This window comes from Lithobates pipiens, unplaced genomic scaffold, assembly GCF_037356315.1.
Source record: "Lithobates pipiens isolate NorthernLeopardFrog02 unplaced genomic scaffold, aLitPip1_a1.2 Scaffold_8, whole genome shotgun sequence".
Classification (NCBI taxonomy): Eukaryota; Metazoa; Chordata; class Amphibia; order Anura; family Ranidae; genus Lithobates; species Lithobates pipiens.
In genome coordinates, this window is record NW_027507903.1 from 183,243,163 (window position 1) to 183,261,867 (window position 18,705).

Genomic DNA, 18,705 nt, shown 5'->3' on the forward strand with positions numbered 1-18,705 from the left:
TTGGGAACTGTGGAAGAATGAGGAGGATGAGAGGAAACAAGATCAAACAGCCTTTTTACATAATGCAGAGGATTAACCCCTTAGGTTCCACACTGATTATAACAAGCATGCTTTACTGCATATATAGACTCATTTTACTGATGTGGGTTTAGTAACACTGTAACGCCTGGGGAAATAAGTATGTCAGTAAAAGTCTACACCTCCCACAGTAATCACCCATGATATTTCAGGTGCAGTGTGAAATGAAAGATAAAATCTATATATCTGCTATTGCTGTTGACTCTATGGAGAAATGTATTAAAACTGGTGCACACAGAATCTGGTGCAGCTGTGCATGGTAGCCAATCAGCTTCTAGGTTTGTCAAAGCTAAAATTTACCAATCTAAAGTAAGAAGCTGATTGGTTACTGTGCACAACTGCACCTGATTCTGTGTGCTCCAGTTTTAGTAACTCCCCCCCCCCATTTGGGTCAGTTTTTTTCCCAGCATCAATGATAAATACAGCTCAATGCACACAAAGTAACATGGAGATAAGGGGCAGAATGTCTTCTTCTGCTTACTTTTTATGAAAGTATGATTATGTACCAATAAACATCCATCCCTTTTACAACTATTTTTATGTACATTAAATAAACCCAAGAGTCCTTTAGTTTAAAGATAAGTGACCTAGCTGCAGTACTAAATAGCAATGGCATGCTTCCATCCCGGGTACATTATGTAAAAAGAAAAGGGGAACAAGTGGGACTTTAAACGAAGCATGTCAATTGAAAATAACAATATATGAATACATGTGAATAAAATGATTTAGATTTAATTTATAATCAATAGCCACTAGGGGTTGTCCAAGATCGGAATGCATACAATAGTAGTACAGTAATATAAATATGGATATACACTCAATATATTTTCATAATAGTAATCAGAGAATCTCGAAGTATAGACAAATCAATGGACATACATGGATGCAGTTCATAACAGAAATGCATAAATCAAAAATCATAAAATCACATGAACGAGTACAAACTCAATAAGACAAAAGTTGATATTATCAAGGATTAAAATAAGCTTAGGTAGGCATCCTTAGTTTGAGAACCCGACGCGTTTCTTGGCTTCTTGCCAGTCATCAGGGGTGGGATGCATGTTTTTACTAAAAAAGCAAATAAATATGACAAATGTTAATATAGGCGGAACCTCAGTTAAATAGAGAAAGTATCAAATTGGTCCACTTGATTGATAAAGTGACTTACAAAGTAGCCCAAAGATTGGGCAGAACTTCCAGCAATGGGAACTGTTAGAGCTGGGATAAAACCGTCTCATCCGGGGTTGAGGCAGGGTTCAGACCATCCCCCAACAATGTCAGGGGGCACCGAAACAGACATCCTCAACACAGGTCCACTAGGTACTAAATGTATATGTGTGTTACCCAAATCTGTGAAAGAGAAAAGTGTGATGGGTCACAAAAAAACAAAAAAAAAAAAACAAAAAACAAAAAAAAAACCCAAAAGCAGGACACTGAGTGTTGGATTGAACGTGTTGAATGAATATAGCTGATTGCTAAAAAATGTGTGTGAATGAGATATACATGAATGATTGGGAAATAGGAGAAGACTAAATGTGTGTTAAATAAGTGGAAATGGATGATGGGGAAATACAAAATCATCCAATCCAAATGTGTAAAAAAGTATGTGCAGTGCTCTGAATGAAACAATGTATTTGCAAAAAGGAGAAAAAAAAAAAAAACATGCATAAAGCTATTACCCATATGTAGAGTTAAGGAGTGATCTCTTCCTAGTGGAGCACAGTGGAGGAGTGAACTGTCTGTCTGTCCCAGCTCATATACCCCAGGCCCTGGGCGGATCCCCGCCAGCGTCATGCATGATGTCTTTTGCAGCTGTGAAGAGATGAGGGAACACTCACAGCTGAGGATAATCCATACCTCAGTGGGTGCCCCTCCATCTTGGCTGCAGCATCAGGTGGAAAGACAGAGAAAAAAAAAAAAAAAAAAAAAAAAATACAAAAACAAACAATAGACTCCCACCTTGCAGTGTCTATTGACACCACTCGAGGGGCCCCTTTATGCATGGCGCCGATGCACTGAGATTGAACCCCACAAGAGTCCTTTAGTGAAATCAATTGGCCAAGAGTGAAGCTCTAGAGATCTCCTTCCATTTACTGACACACTTTTGACCAGGAGATTCCAAGCCTGCCCACCACGGCAAGGTAGACTATTCTAGGGCAGGACCTACACTAAACTACACTAAGCTACCCTACTCGATGCTAGTCATCGTTTTTCTAATGTAAGATGTATGTTTGCAGGAGGCCTTCTAATTTGGTTGTGTGTCTGTGTGCATCTCTCTAACGTATGATGTACCAGTCAGTTTATGTACATCTGGATGTCCTCTGTTAGTTTAGATCAGTGTATGTCAGTCAATGTATGTTGACCAGTGTGTGTCAGTAAATAAATGTAAATCCTCTTTTCCTTGGAACATAGCCAGGTTCCCCTGCAGTTTGGAGCTCATTGTGTCTTCTGTCAAAAAATCTTGGTCCTCCCAATCTGACAATGAAGGAATCACAGATTCTGTCCACCTGTGCACGGATCCTTAGCCTAAAGATCTCATCCTTCATCTCAGGTGAAAATGGGTTTGAAATCTCATTGTTGGTTGATTTTTTGCCTTTACGTGAAGGAGGCTTGAAATAAAAAATCCCACTTTAGTATTGGTGCACAAAATATAATACCCAACATGTCAAACAAAAATAAAAAGCTTCAGTACCCTAAACTTCCCATAGATGGCATTTTAAAAGCCCCTACAGGTCATCAGTTTAACATTAAGGTGCTATTAAAGGCAAATGTTTACAATTAAATAAATAAAAATGTTTACCTGCTTTGTTTATCAATATTCGTTTTTTTACCTCCTTTTTGGCAGTCCCTCACTGACGCTGTCTGCTCCTTTTTCCTCTGAGTGCCCCCTTAGCAAGTAGTGTACTATGGGGGCACCCATGCGGGCATGCTTCTGACTCGGGCTGTATGCATCCATAGACGCACACAGTGCTGGTAAGCCATGCCCCAGCTCAGGGCCATCTTTAATATTGATTGGGCCCTGGGCAAAAATTTGCTTAGGGCCCCCCTCCCCCCATGCAATTTGGCTCTCCACATTCTCTGAGACATACAATAAATAGCAGCTAGACTTAAAATCAGTTTACTGTATCAGATCAGGCTGCGATTGGTTGCCAGAGGTTACAGCATATCATTACTGCTTACTGACTGGTTGCTAGAGGTTACAGCATTCCTTAAGGCTCACTGATTAGTTGCTAGAGGTTACAGCACATGATTTCGGCTTGTTGATTGGCTGCTAGAGATTACTGTACAGTAATACTGCTCACTGGTTGCTGTAGGTTACAGCACATCATCTTCTCACTGCAGAGGGCATGATATACATATGAATGCTGCCTTATTTACATATCAATGCCTTTGGCCTCAGCTATTTACATATGCATGTCACTGCTATTTACATATGAATGCTGGTTATTTACATGTAAACACAGGGTCTGCAGGTGAGTCGTCTGTACACAACAACAGGACTAAAACCTCAAGGGACATGTTGGCAAGTATGAGGCAGCTGCTTTGGGCCCCACAATAATGACAGGGCCCAGGGCAGCTGCCCCTTTTGCCCTGCCTTAAAGATGGCCCTGCCCCAGCTCCCTCCTCAAAGAAGTTTGACTGACAGCAACTCCTGTGAGGTCTGGAATTGAAAGGAGCGGTGCTGCAGACAGAACAGAGCTGGAGTGGTGACAAAAAGCAGGTAAGTGTTCAAGGATGGGGGGGGGGGGGGGGGTCTGACAGATATAATGAACATAAAAAAGTGGTTATATTTGCAATATATTCAGCAGGTTTCCTATCATAAAGGAAAAGTGAGGACATACCAGTAAACCTGTAGAAAGCCTCTATATCTCTGGGAGCCGCAGAAGAGCTTGAAGGGTCGGACATTCTCCATTGGTGACTTCTTTGCTTCACTTTGCTGGTCTCTCTTCCCTCCGGTCTTTCTTTTCATCATCTTTCCTGTCCTAGTAGGGAGAACCGTGTCTGTAATTGGGGGATGTACAGCAAGTGTATGTTGCGGCTTCAAGAGATTGTATGTTAAAATATTGACGCCCCCCCCCACAAAATATGACCTTAAATGTTAAAACGACTTTATTTTATAGACATATACAGCTAGTCCCCCACCCTCAAACTCCCCAAAATCTAAACTTTATCAATAAATACTTTTATTTCAATATATATTATGAAAAAATAACTTGAAATCACATCACCTCACCCCAGGTGCAGCTAGTTGCTAAGCAATGTTTTCTTAGGGATCCCATATCTGGACCTAATATCGAAATAAAAATAGATACATACATCTCAATTCACTAAGAGATAAATACCGCACATTTTTGTGTTAATATGACCCGTGGTATTTTTCTCCAATGTAGTCAGTTCACTAAAAAAAAAATATGCGTTATTTACCAAAGGCATTCAAATTTTGTTCTAGGATATTTATCACTTAAATTTTGTTTTGTTTTTACATTCTACAAGGTGTTGTCTTTTCACAATTGTTTTTTATACATGCTAACACTGCACCAGAGGTGAAAATGTTAAATATGTATTTACATTCCAGGCTTCACTGCTATAGGAAGCTGCCATACTTGACGAGGATCCAAGAACGCTGGAGACATCGCTGAAGGCAGGAGCACCACACCAAGTGGTAACCTGAAGAGCTTCCCTCTCGCAAAGATCGATGAGATACGCGTTTTAGGAGTCGGGACACCCCCTTCATCAGTCTAACCTATTTGATACCTTTCGGGGATTATATAAGCAATGCACATGATGGGAATTAACCCTTAGTAAACAGAAATGTAAGGAATCAGCATATAATATCACTAAATAAAATATAGAAAAATCATCCTGACTGAATTTAAAATGAATAATGAAAATAAATTAAATGGAGGTAATAATAGAAATGTAACAAAAAACAAAAAAAAAAAAAAAAAGTATAAAAGACAAGCTAATCATATCCAATAAAAACAAGAGAGCAATATGCTGTTAATTGCTGGATTTTAATTGCTGGATTGAGGAAAACCTTAAATAAGAGGCAAATAAGCTGATAAATATTAATAAGAACCATAGCCCTGTGATCACTGTCTCCTTGGACTAACCATAGTGATCAAAAAAGTAAACACAGGCTGCATGTGACAGCCACCGCTCTGTTTCCTCTCACCAATGACTGTGAGAAGAAACAGAGCGTTTCCTACTGTGGAAGAATCATTTATTTATTTTTTCCCATTTACATGGTCCCTGATCTCTAGCCACACCAGTACAGTGTCATTAAACCAGTTCAGTCAGCAACAATGTCCTTGATAGCTAGCCACACCAGTACAGTGTGCAGAAGCCACAGTGTCCATGATTGGTAGCCACACCAGTGTAAGCCAGGCCTAGTGTTCCTGATTGCTGGCAGTATGTTCAGACTGGTGCAGCCAGCAACAGTCTCTCTAATTGTTAGCCCCACTAGTCACAGTGTTAACAGATCGTTGCAGCCAGACAGCGTTCCTGATCACGGTCAAACTAGTATCAGTGATACCATGCCAGTGTAACCCAGCAACATTGTTTCCCGATCTCTGCCACCCCAGTGTCAGTAACACCAGACCCAGTGGTGGCTGCTCCATTAGGGGTGCAGGGGATCCATTTGTCCGGCCCCTAATCTACATGCAGGGCACCGGTCGCATGGGTTTCAAAGGTTTTTTTTTTTTTTTAAGCACATGATTTTTAGCCTGAGGCTCTAACTGGTTTAAGAAAGGGCAAAGGCCTTCTCCAAGAAGAGACGCGACGGTATCGCCCGGGAGCAGAAGCAGGGGGGAAGCTGCTGAAGATGCCTGTGACCTGGAAGGGATAAGTGAGGAGCTGGTGGGCGGATGGGTGGAGGGTTTGATCACGTGACCGAACGGGGTGGGGGGGTCACTTGGTTTGTTTGCCCCCCCCCCCAAAATGGAACACCACCTGCCTCTGACCAATGTACATCAGCAACAATGTCAGTGTCACCAGACCAGTGTGAGTCATAAAGTGTTCCTAATCCCTAGCCACACCAGTCACAGTGTTGCCAGACCAGCATTAGCCAGCAACAGTGTTCTGGATCATTAGCCACACCAGATCTAGTATCACCAGACCCGTGAAGTGGCAAGCACAAGTAGTGGGGTGTTACAATATCAGTCATTAGGATTAGGGCCTCAGAGGCACTTTCAAATCTTTTGTGGCTACTCTCTGCCCCTGTACTTCAGTACTTCAGCAAGACCATATCCATACCTCCCAACTTTCTGAGATGAGAGTGAGGGGCACCTATTAGCAAAATTATGCAGGCATAAGGCACACCCCCTGCCATGCCTCCCCCCCCCTCCTTAAAAGGACAATTGCACAATCAAATGATTGGTTAGACCCACAAGTTTTTTTTTTTTACCACTACTACTACACTAATACTATTCATTTATATTGGCTTTTGGAATTAAAAAAATGCAGCAATTTAGAATTTGGATGAAAGGATTAGTACTGAGAAACACTATTTAAAAGATACATTGTGCATTTTATATACAACTATATATAGATCAGAACAAAATGAGGGACACATGAGGAGGAATGAGGGACAGTCCCTTGAAATCAGGGATACTTCAGAGATATGCCTTATCCCTTTTAAAGTCCAAGCAGGAATTCAGGTGGAACAAAAGGTTTTTCACCTGTTTATTTTTTTATTTGTTTTTCACCTAAGAATTATTCAAATGAATTGTGAGGCAATGTAACCTGTATGTCCAAAAGTACATTGCCAGTAATCCCTATTTCTTTTTAAACCTTTCTTGGCCTTATTGTAAACATGGGAATAACAAAAAGAATTGAGTACACTTGTAAATATGTTATTACATCTTTTCATGTGACAACACTGAAGAAATGACACTTTGCTACAATGTAAAGTAGTGAGTGTACAGCTTGTATAACAGTGTAAATTTGCTGTCCCCTCAAAATAACTCAACACACAGCCATTAATGTCTAAACCACTGGCAACAAAAGTGAGTACGCTCCTAAGTGAAAATGTCCAAATTGGGCCCAATTAGCCATTTTCCCTGCCCGGTGTCATATGACTCATCAGTGTTACAAGGTCTCATGTGTGAATGGGGAGCAGGTATGTTAAATTTGGTGTTATCGCTCTCATACTGGTCACTGGAAGTTTAACATGGTAACTTATGGCAAAGAACTCTCTGAGGATCTGGAAAGAAGGACTTTTGCTTTACATAAAGATGGCCTAGACCAGTGATGGTGAACCTTGGCACCCCAGATGTTTTGGAACTACATATCCCATGATGTTCAACTACATTGCAGAGTGCATGAGCATCATGGGAAATGTAGTTCCAAAACATCTGGGGTGCCAAGGTTCGCCATCACTGGCCTAGACTATAAGAAGATTGCCAAGAACCTGAAACTGAGCTGCATCATGGTGGCCAAGACTATACAGCGGTATAACAGGACAGGTTCCACTCAGAACAGGCCTTGCCATGGTCCACCAAAGAAGTTGAGTGCACGTGCTCAACATCATATCCAGAGGTTGTCTTTGGGAAATAGATGTATGATTGCTGCCAGCATTGCTGCAGAGGTTGAAGGGGTGGGGGTCAGCCTGTCAGTGCTCAGACCATACACCGCACCCTGCATCAAATTGGTCTGCAAGGCTATCGTCCCAGAAGGAAGCCTCTTCTAAAGATGATGTACAAGAAAGCCTGCAGTTTGCTAAAGACAAGCAGACTAAGAAAATGGATTACTGGAACCATGTCCTGTGGTCTGAGGAGACCAAGATAAACGTATTGGTTCAGATGGTATCAAGCATGTGTGGCAGCAACCAGGTGAGGACTGGAGTACAAAGACAAGTGTTTCTTGCCTACAGTCAAGCATGGTGGTGGGAGTGTCATGGTCTGGGGCTGCATGAGTGCTGCCGGCACTGGGGAGCTACAGTTCATTGAGGAAACCATGAATGGCAACATGTACTGTGATATACTGAAGCAGAGCATGATCCCCTCCCTTCAGAGACTGGGTCACAGGGCAGAATTCCAACATGATAACGACCCCAAACACACCTCCAAGGCGACCACTGGCTTACTAAAAAAGCTGAGGGTAAAGGTGATGGACTGGCCAAGCATGTCTCCAAACCTATACCCTATTTAGCATCTGTTGGGCACCCTCAAATGGAAGGCGGAGGAGTGCAAGGTCTCTAACATCTACCAGATCCGTGATGTCATCATGGAGGTGTGGAAGAGGATTCCAGTGGAAACCTGTGAAGCTCTGGTGAACTCTATACCCAGGAGGGTTAAGGCAGTGCTGGAAAATAATGGTGGCCACAAAAAATATTGGCACTTTGGGCCCAATTTGGACATTTTCACTTAGGGGTGTACTCACTTTTGTTGTCAACGGTTTAGACATTAATGGTTGTGTGTTGAGTTATTTTGAGGGGACAGCAAATTGACACTGTTATACAAGCTGTACACGCAATACTTTACATTGTAGCAAAGTTTAATTTCTGCAATGTTGTCACATTAAAAGATAGAATAAAATATTTACAAAAATGTGAGAGGTGTACTCACTTTTGTGAGCTACTATAATTAGACCACTTATCAATTTTTTCACAAAAATTTCTTACATTTATACTCCCCACAAAAATATCTGCATTGATGGGTTCCTCATACATTTCACAGGCAGACTTACCATCAAACAGTAGCTCCCCTGTAAACATGCCAGATATGGGGTGAAGTTATATAAATTTTGTGAGGGCCACTGGGTAGACATATGACTTCCACGTTTATGAAGGGAGAGAAAGCCATCTGGAGCCCCCTGCATACCCATCTTATATGGGCGGTCACTTTTCAGACACCTTTTTGTGCAACTATAACTTGTACAATGCGACCAAATTGCAAAAGATTTTTGCTTTTCAAATTGTTCTCTAAATACCTATACATGCAGATCTGACAGCGCTGGTGTAAATGAGGCCTAAGTCTAAACATTTGTGGTTCTGGTGGAACACATATCCACCTGGAATGGAAATAATTAGCCTGCTGGAATGCACACAGAGTTGCTGACTTGTCCACAGCAGGCCTGTCTATACAGTCTATAGCCACTGAGCACGCTACAATATAGCCACATGGGAGCAAGTTTAGAGGGCCCCTACAATTTTCCTGTTTTCCTGTCGTTCGCTTTCAGACCGTTTTTCTTCTGATATAACATCTGATATTACAGATGCTAATATTTACATTAACCACTTTCAGACCGGACCAATTTGCTGGTCAAAGACCAGACCACTTTTTGCGATTCGGCACTGCGTCGCTTTAACTGACAATTGCGCGGTCGTGCGACGTGGCTCCCAAACAAAATTAACGTCCTTTTTTTCCCACAAATAGAGCTTTCTTTTGGTGGTATTTGATCACCCCTGCGGTTTTTATTTTTTACGCTATAAACAAAAATAGAGCGATAATTTTGAAAAAAACGCATTATTTTTTACTTTTTGTAATAATAAATATCCCCCAAAAATATATAAAAAAACATTTTTTTCCCTCAGTTTAGGCCGATACGTATTCTTCTACATATTTTTGGTAAAAAAAATCGCAATAAGCGATTATTGATTGGTTTGCGCAAAAGTTATAGCGTTTACAAAATAGGGATAGTTTTATAGCATTTTTATTAATAATTTTTTATTATTTTTTTTTTTACTAGTAATGGCGGCGATCTGCGATTTTTATTGTGACTGCGACATTGTGGGGGACCCATCGGACATTTTTGACACATTTTTGGGACCATTGTCATTTATACAGTAATCACTGCTATATAAATGCAGTGATTCCTGTGTAAATGACACTGGCAGTGAAAGGGTTAACCAGTGGGTGGCAGTGTAGGGGTTAAGTGTTCCTAGGGGTGTGTTACTAACTGTGGGGGGTTGGGCTTTCATTTAGTGTACACTGATCTCTGCTCCAATCACATGGAGCAGAGATCAGCGTCACTAGTTGCTAGGCAGAATGGAAAAATGTTGTTTATACAGCATTTCCTCCATTCGGCCGCTCCGTGAGACGATCGCGGGGATGCCCGCGGCGATCGAGTCTGCGGGTCCCGCGACCGGACTCACGCGCGACCGGACTCACGGCGGCGCGCTCCCGATGGCACGGCGGCAACGAATATTGGACGTACATGTACGCCAATATGCCTGCCCGTGCCATTCTGTCGACGTACATCGTCGTGCGCTGGTCGGGAAGTGGTTAATTATGTTTTTATATATACTCCTTCCTCCTTCAGTTTGTACAATGGTACACATGCTCATTTGCAATTCTTATCCCTCCATTATAATAACTACAAGCCAATTTGTCTTTCTTTTCTTACATCAGGGGACACAGAGCCATAGTAGTTACTATGTGGGTTATATCGGATCCACAGGTGATGGACACTGGCACGCCCCTTAGGCAAGGCATGTACTCCCCTATATAACCCCTCCCATTACTGGAAGTCCTCAGTTTTTTCGCCATGTCTAAGGTGTTGGTCACGAGTAAAGATGTGCTGTGCTGAGCTCTACTGGAAGCAATCCTTGCTGGGCCTAGCCATGCTGACCGGATCCGTTCTGATGTCTTTTCATGGGCTAAATGAATGGTACCCAGGCCTCGTGTCCGAAGAAACAAGGTTTTGCTTGCAAACGCTTCTCTTTAGAGAGCTCTGGGCCCTGGGATCCAGTACTTTTTGGTAGTAAGGCCATAAAGTTTTTACAGGCAGGGTGCTGGTCCAGGATTGTGGGTAACCCGAGGTTCCCCGGTTCTTGAAGGTTTCCTAAAAGGTCTCGGAGCCCACTGTGAAGGGTGAAGATTGGGTCTTTATCTCTAAAAAAACCCCTGCTGCGAGGATAAGGTAAGGGAGATTTTCTCAGGAATTTCTTCTTCTATGTATAATGTTGTCATGCCTATGTGTCACCAATGGGGGCTGTATTGAGCACTCACTGTCCTGATGCTGCAAACAACAGAAGCCTTCATCGTCCTCTCCTCCAGCCGGCAGCAGACCCTCCAGTAAGAAGGGGGGGTCTGGTCTCCTCCTGTGCCCCTAGATGGGCTTTATTCCCCTTCGGGGGACAGGATGCCAAGATAGTTGCCTTTTTAAAATAAATAAATAAATAAAAGGGCAGACCGCGGCTGCTCAGCAGAGGATTTACCCCCGCCATGCTGCAGATGCCGCTCGCGTGGGAAAGTGCTTTCCTTTGAAAAGGAAAAGGGGGGCCGTATTCAGCGTGGGGGGTGTGACTAATGGCGCCAGACGCCGGCCACATATTCATGAAGTGATTTAAGCGCTGTGTGTGTGTGTGTGAAGCTGCTGCCTGGCGGTGGAGGGACAGAGCAAAGAGGTTGGCTGGATCAGGTTTGGTGACACAGGCATTTCCCTTTGACACATTGTACTGTAAAGAAGCTGGGATTAATAGCAGCTATTGCGCTGTAATATAGCCTAGCAGTTTACATTCTTTTGCTGGTAGTGCCTCTGCTTTGTGCTTTTAAGGTATGAGTGGCAAAGCGACCAGGAACTCCTCTAAGGGGTCAAAGGTTACATAACAAACTAAAGCCATTTCCAAAAGAATGTCATCCTCCTCTGAGAGTGTTGCGGCCGGTCAGATTGAGCCGTCAGGGAAAACTGCTTGCAGTCGCACAAGATGCTTCAGCCCCTGAGTATGTCACACGTGAGGTTTTGTCTTCTACCATTGCTAATTTGGAAAAGAAGATTGATGCTATTTTATCCCTCCATAGTGGGGTTTAAGGTAGCAGATCCCCATCTAGTGCTCAAGACCCTCCTTTAGAGGTTCAGGATGCTGGGGATCAGGTAGATCTTCCCAAAGATTTGGAAGATACTGGTTTATCCTCTTCTGAGGATCCTAATATAGAAGGTGTAACATCACAAGACAGGTTGCTTGTGCATTCTCTTACTAAGTGGGTTTGTTTAACCTTTTTGCTGCCTGCAGAGCAGGCTCTTGATGATCCCATCTCTAAGTTGGGATCATTAAAACCTCCTCCATCTGGTATTGCCTTTCCTATTCATGCATGGCTAAGGAAGCTTATGTATGCTGAATGGGAACATCCAGGTAAACAATATTATCCGCCTAAGAGATTCTCCACACTTTACCCTATGGAAGAAGAAAATGGGGGGTTCCAGCGGTTGATGCTGCGATTGCCTCAGTGAATAAGAATCTCACATGTCAGGTGGATAATCCGCTCATGTTAAAGGATCCAGCAGATAAAAAGTTGGAGCTTCTTTCTAAAATCCATATGGCTTTAGCAAGTTCAGTAGCGCAGCCAGTTCTTGCCGCATCCCAGTCCATTAAATAACAGTTTGAGGAGATGCTTAAAGTTCTGCCTGATGAACAGGCCCAACATTGCGCTGATTTATCAGACGCACTGTGTTTCACAGTAGACGCTATGACAGATGCTGTCATTCAAATCTCACAGCTTATGCTTGGATTAGTGTATTCTCACAGAATTCTTTGGCTGAAAAATTGGTCAGCAGTAAATGGTTTGTCAGGTCACCTTGAGGCGAGGTGACAGGTGCACACCGTAGGGATCAGGAGTGCACCGCAAGGTTGTGGACCCTACGGCTGACTGCTGCAGACGGGGGACAGATCCCACTGGGGTTAGAGCGTAAGATTCCCTGGGGCGTGGAGTCTAAGAGCCAGCAGGTGTTCACCAGCGCCTCTGGTGGTGAGGATGGACTTGGCTGCAACTGGCTCCAGGTCGCGACCCCCAGGGTCCCCCAGCTCACACCCACAGAAGGCAACAGGAGGATAGGGATGGTGAGGGACAAAGCCAAGGTCGGGACCACAAGCAGACAAGAATAGTCGGGTACACGCCAAAAGGTCAGGATCACAGGCAAACAAGGATAGTCAAGACACGCCAAAGTCAGTAACGGAAAACAGTAGCAGAGCACACGGCAGGAACAGGAAGCTAACACACAAAGGAATACACAATGGTTGATCAGCCCTGATGGCCTGCAGTGCACAGGTTAATATAGGGCTCCCTGATAGGGCCTGGGGTGGAGCCATGCTTAGAGGAGAGGTTATAAAAACCACCAGGTGGAAGTGGCTGGCCTCTTAGTCTGAAGACATGAGGGGAGGAAAGCAAACACAGGAAGATCACTGCATAACCATGAGATGGTTATTTGGAGATGATTTGGATAAATACCTACAAAAGATCTCTAATGGCAAAAGCTCTCTTTTAACAGTAAAAAATAAATTCAGGCATTTCTCCTTTAAGCGGGCTTCTTCTCCTGTACCAGGGGCATCAGCCTCTAGGCAGTCTCGACAGTCTCAACCATCAGGTTTAAGGGGAAAACCCCAAGGGCAGCACCAAGGTCAGAAGAGATCATGGGGCAGAAAGCCCACAAAACAGAGTGCTAAAACCTCCTTATGAAGGGGCGCCCCCGCTCGCTCGGGTGGGGGAAAGGCTCCTGCAATTCTCAAGGATCTGGCAGGTACAATGTCAAGACAGATGGGTGGCTTCTGCCGTTTCTCTAGGTTACAAACTAGAGTTACGAGTTTTTCTGTCTCCTCGGTTTCTAAGGTCAAATGTTCTCAAGGACCCAGAGAAGAAGGCTCTCCTTCTAGCACTGGATCATCTATTATCCAAGTCAATGATATAAGAAGTTCCCTTAGAGGAACAAGGCACAGGTTTTTATTCAAACCTCTTTACGGTTTCAAAACCAAACGGAGAAGTAAGACCTATTCTAGATCTCAAAGATCTGAATCGGCACCTGAACATCCGATCCTTTTGCATGGAGTCAATCTGGACGGTTGTTGCCATCCTCCAAGGAGGAGAATTTTTGGCTTCTATCAATATCAAAGATGCATATCTCCACGTGCCAATATTTCCCGTTCACCAGAAATTTCTGCTCTTCGAAACAGAAAATCATCATTTTCAGTTTGTGGCCCTGACATTCGGTCTAGCCACAGTATCACGGGTGTTCTAAAAAATTCTGGCACCTCCTTTAGCCAGATTAATGACTCAAGGCATAACAATCCTAGCCTACTTAGATGATCTGCTTTTAATAGATCATTTAGTTTCAGGGCTAAACCACAGTCTGGTCACAACAGTAAACTACCTGGAATCTCTAGGCTGGATTCTCAACCTAGAAAAGTCCTCCTTAAAACCATCAAGGAGATTACAGTACCTGGGTCTGGTCATAGATACCATACAGAAAAAAGGTATTTCTACCCCAGAAAAGAATCAGTTCCATTGTAGAACTAATTCAGTTCATCAAAGCAAAGAAAAAGCCTTCCATTCAGTTGTGCATGAGACTATGGGGGAAATGGTGGCCTCCTTCGAGTTTGCAGTTTCATTCAAGATTGCTACAAAACACAATCCTGTCAGCCTTGAACAAGAGGGTTCAGGCCTTAGATTTTCCAATTCGCCTGGCTCCTGATGTGCGTCAGAGCCTAAATTGGTGGTTGATATCCAGCAACCTTCAAAAGGGAAAATCATTTCTACCAGTCTCCTGGAAAGTGGTGACTACGGATTCCAGTCTTCTATGCTGGGGAGCAGTCCTGGAAGAGGATTCTGTCCAGGGGAAGTGGTCCAAGTTGGAAAGGACCTTGCCTATCAACATTTTGGAGATTCGGGCAGTTCGTCTGGCTCTAAAGTCCTGGAAGGTCAGACTGAGGGACTGTCCTGTCAGGATTCAGTCCGACAATGCCACGTACCCCCCTGGTGATTACATCAATCACCAGGGGGGTACGAGGAGTCGTGCAGCCCAAAAAGAGGTGAATCATGTTTTGTCTTGGGCAGAACACAATGTCCTTTGCCTATCGGCAATTTTCATTCCAGGGATAGAGAATTGGCAGGCGGACTACTTGAGTGGCCAACAACTATTTCCGGGAGAATGGTCTCTTCAACCAGACATCTTCCTACCGATATGTCAGAGATGGGGTACTCTGTACATGGACCTGTTCGCATACAAATTCAACAACAAGGTCGACAACTTTGTGTCGAGAACAAAGGACCCATTAGCTTGCGGAACAGACGCATTAGACTTACCATGGGATCAGTTTTCTCTGATCTATTTCCTCCAGTTCTGCTACTTCCACGTCTTCTTTGCAGGATCAAGCAGGAACAAAAGGAGGTCATTCTGGTGGCCCCAGCGTGGCCCAGAAGACCTGGGTTTGCCGAGATCATAAACATAACAGTAGTAGTCACTTGGACTGTGCCATTACGGCCAGACCTTCTCGTGCAAGGTCTGGTATTCCATCCTACCTTACAGTCGCATTCTAAAGGATCGTGGGTTGTCTCCTTCGGTAGAGTCTACCTTGATTAATGCTAGGAAGCCGGCTTCCAGGGTCATTTACTATAGAGTCTGGAAGGCATATGTTTCCTGGTGTGGATCCAGGGGTTGGCACCCCAGGAAATATGTCATAGGTAGGATTCTTGATTTCCTGCAAATGGGATTAGAAATTAAGCTGGCCTTGAATACTATCAAGGGCCAGATCTCGGCCTTGTCAATATTTTTTCAATGGCCTCTGGCTTCTCACTCTTTAGTGCATATGTTTGTTCAGGGTAAAACGGATCAATCCCCCTATCAAGGCACCTCTAAATCCTTGGGATTTAAACTTGGTCTTATCGGCTTTGCAGAAACAGACTTGTGAACCTTTACGTGAAATTACCTTGGTTCTTTTGACTAGACAGATAGTCTTTCTGGTTACCATTTCTTCTGCTAGAAGAGTATCAGAACTAGTGGCTCTGTCTTGTAAAGAGCCATATCTGATCATGCATAAGGATAAGGTGGTGTTACGTCCTCATCCTGAATTCCTACCAAAGGTGGTGACAGGTTTTCACTTAAACCAAGATATTGTTCTTCCTTCTTTCTTCCCAGAGCCTCGATCTAGGGAAGAAAAGGCACTACATTTCCTTGATGTATTGAGAGCGGTCAGAGTGTATTTAAAGGCAACCTCTCAGGTTCGTAAAACAGATGGTTTATTCGTACTGCCAGATGGTCCAAAGAGAGGACAGGCAGCGTCAAAATCCACTATTTGCAAGTGGATTCGTCAAGTCAATATTCAGGCTTATGGTTTAAAGAAAAATCCTCATATGTTTACCAGAATTTATCAAATTTGATGTTAAAGGTCATGAGGATATTGCCTTTGGGTGCAGTGTGCTACAGGCTGCAGTATGAGTTCTCTGGCTTTCTTTATTTTTGTTGTGTCTCCCCCCCTTCAGTTGCCATTGCTATGGGACATCCCACATATTAACTACTATGGCTCTGTGTCCCCTGATGTAAGAAAATAAATTAGGATTTTTAAAACAGCTTACCTGTAAAATCCTTTTCTTTGGTGTACATCAGGGGACACAGAGGTCCCTCCCTTCTTGGTATACACTTGTATTGCTTGGCTACAAAACTGAGGACTCCCAGTAATGGGAGGGGTTATATAGAGGAGTACACGCCTTGCCTTAGAGGCATGCCAGTGTCCATCACCTAACAGTCCGATATAACCCACATAGTAACTACTATGGCTCTGTGTCCCCGATGTACATCAAAGAAAAGGCATTTACAGGTAAGCTGCTTTAAAAATCTTATTTTATTGTATTGGCATTTGTGTGACATTTTTTCGTTAAGTTTACCACCAATCGCAGACATTTTTTGCTCCCCCTGACGCCAGACATTTTTCCTTCTCTTGACAATTCATTTTTCCCACCTGTTGATCAGCAATATAGGAAACACTACGCCACATACTGCTGACCAGCAATATAGGGGACACTATGACACATACTGCTGACCAGCAATATAGGGGACACGATGACATATACTGCTGAATAGCAATATAGGGGACACTATGACATATACTGCTCATCAGCAATATAGGAAACACTATGGGGGTTATTTATGAAAGGAAAAATCCACTTTGCACTGCAAGTGCACTTGAAAGTGCAGTAAAAGTGCACTTGGAAGTGCAGTCACTCTAAATCTAAGGGGTAGATCTGAAATGAGTAGAAGCTCTGCTGATTTTATCATCCAATCATGTGCAAGCTAAAATGCTGTTTTTAATTCTCCTTGTATGTCCCCCTCGGATCTACAGAGACTTTAATTCCAAGTGCACTTTCAGTGCAATTTCAAGTGCACTTGTAGTGCAAAATGGATTTTCCATTAGTAAATAACCCCCTATGACACATACTGCTGACCAGCAATATAGGGGGCACTATGACATATACTGCTGATCAGCAAAATAGGGGACACTATGACATATACTGCTGACCAGCAGTGTAGGAGACACTATGACATATACGGCTGATCAGTACTATAGGGAACACTATGACACATGCTGCTAACCGCCAATATAGGGGACACTATGACTGCAGACACTATGACATATACTACTGGCCGGTAATATAGGAGACACTATGACATACTACCGGCCAGTAATATAGGGGACACTATGACACATACTGCTGACCAGCAATATAAGGGACACTATGATACATAATGCTGACCAGCAATATAGGGGACACTATGACATATACTACTGACCAGCAATATAGGGGACACTATGACACATACTGCTGACCAGCAATATAGGGAACACTATGACACATACTGCTTATTGGCAATATGGGGGACACTATGACATATACTGCTTATTGGCAATATAGGAGACACTATGACACATACTGCTGACCAGCAATATAGGGAACACTATGATGCATACTGCTGACCAGCAGTATGTATCGGACACTATGACATATACTGCTTATCGGCAATACAGGGGACACTATGACACCTACTGCTGACCAGAAATATAGGGGACACTATGACATATACTGCTGACCAGCAATATATGGGACACTATGACATATACTGCTGACCAGCGATATAGAGTACACTATGACATATACTGCTTATCGGTAATATAGGGGACACTATGATACATACTGCTAACCAGCAACATAGGGGACACTATGACACATAATGCTGACCAGCAAAATAAGGGACACTATGACATACAGTGCTGACCAACAATATAGGGGACACTGTGACACATACAGCTGACCAGCAATATAAGGGACACTATGACATACAGTGCTGACCAGCAATATAGGGGACACTATGACATATACTGCTTATTGGCAATATAGTAAACATTATGACACATACTGCTTATCAGCAATATAGGGAAAATTATGACACATACTGCTGGCCAGCAATATAAGGGACACTATCACACATACTGCTGACCAGCAATATAGGGCACACTATGACATATACTGCTGACCAGCAATTTAGGGGACACTATCACACATACTGCTTATTGGCAATATAGGGAACACTAGGGCACATACTGCTTATCGGCAATATAGGGGACACTATCACACATACTGCTGACCAGCAATATAGGGAACACTCTAACGCATACTGCTGACCAGCAATATAATGCCGCGTACAAACGTAGCAGACTATCTGGCGGACTTAGTCTGGCGGACTTTCCGCCGGACTGTCCGCCGGACTTTCCGAACGAGCTACCTGCCCACACATGGTACTTTTGCGGCGGACTTATACAGCGTACTGAGTCCGCCGGACTATCCGCCGTACTTTTGAAACGGACGGACTCGCCCACACACGCGGAGGAAAGTCTGCTCATTTTGAGTGCGTCTCCAGGTA

The 18,705-nt window shown here is 43.4% G+C and overlaps 2 long non-coding RNA genes across 2 annotated transcripts; one reads left to right on the plus strand and one right to left on the minus strand.

Annotated features, from left to right (window-relative positions):
- Positions 1 to 794: 794 nt before the first annotated feature.
- LOC143960059 (uncharacterized) lies at positions 795 to 1,467 on the minus strand. The gene is made up of 2 exons (XR_013270247.1): positions 1,247 to 1,467; positions 795 to 1,146 (listed from the first exon to the last, which is right to left on the minus strand). It is a non-coding gene; the product is annotated as an uncharacterized LOC143960059 (long non-coding RNA).
- Positions 1,468 to 2,123: 656 nt separating this feature from the next.
- LOC143964387 (uncharacterized) lies at positions 2,124 to 4,939 on the plus strand. Its single transcript, XR_013271127.1, has 2 exons — positions 2,124 to 2,629; positions 4,655 to 4,939. It is a non-coding gene; the product is annotated as an uncharacterized LOC143964387 (long non-coding RNA).
- Positions 4,940 to 18,705: the final 13,766 nt, after the last annotated feature.